Genomic DNA, 283 nt, shown 5'->3' with positions numbered 1-283 from the left:
ATTTTTCTGAAATTTTTCTGATTAAATTTTACGTTGACAATACGTACAGGGGAACTACGCTTAAGAGCGAAATATCCCTTTGCTGCAAGCTATTTGTGTTGTGTATGGGGTTTGACGAGCCGCTGAAGGTAATTTTAATAAAAATCTAAATTTTTAGATTTTCTGGCCGCCATGTTGAAGTTTGATCAAACCGCTTGCGTTGTGTATGGAAAGTCGAAAGAATTTATCCGCACCACTAGTATACTATAGCCACTATCGGCACCCCAGGCATATGCTCGCGGCA

This window comes from Rhagoletis pomonella, unplaced genomic scaffold, assembly GCF_013731165.1.
Source record: "Rhagoletis pomonella isolate Grant_MI unplaced genomic scaffold, Rhpom_1.0 Rhpom_scaffold_00002, whole genome shotgun sequence".
Taxonomy (NCBI): domain Eukaryota; kingdom Metazoa; phylum Arthropoda; class Insecta; order Diptera; family Tephritidae; genus Rhagoletis; species Rhagoletis pomonella.
This window is presented reverse-complemented; position numbering follows the sequence as displayed.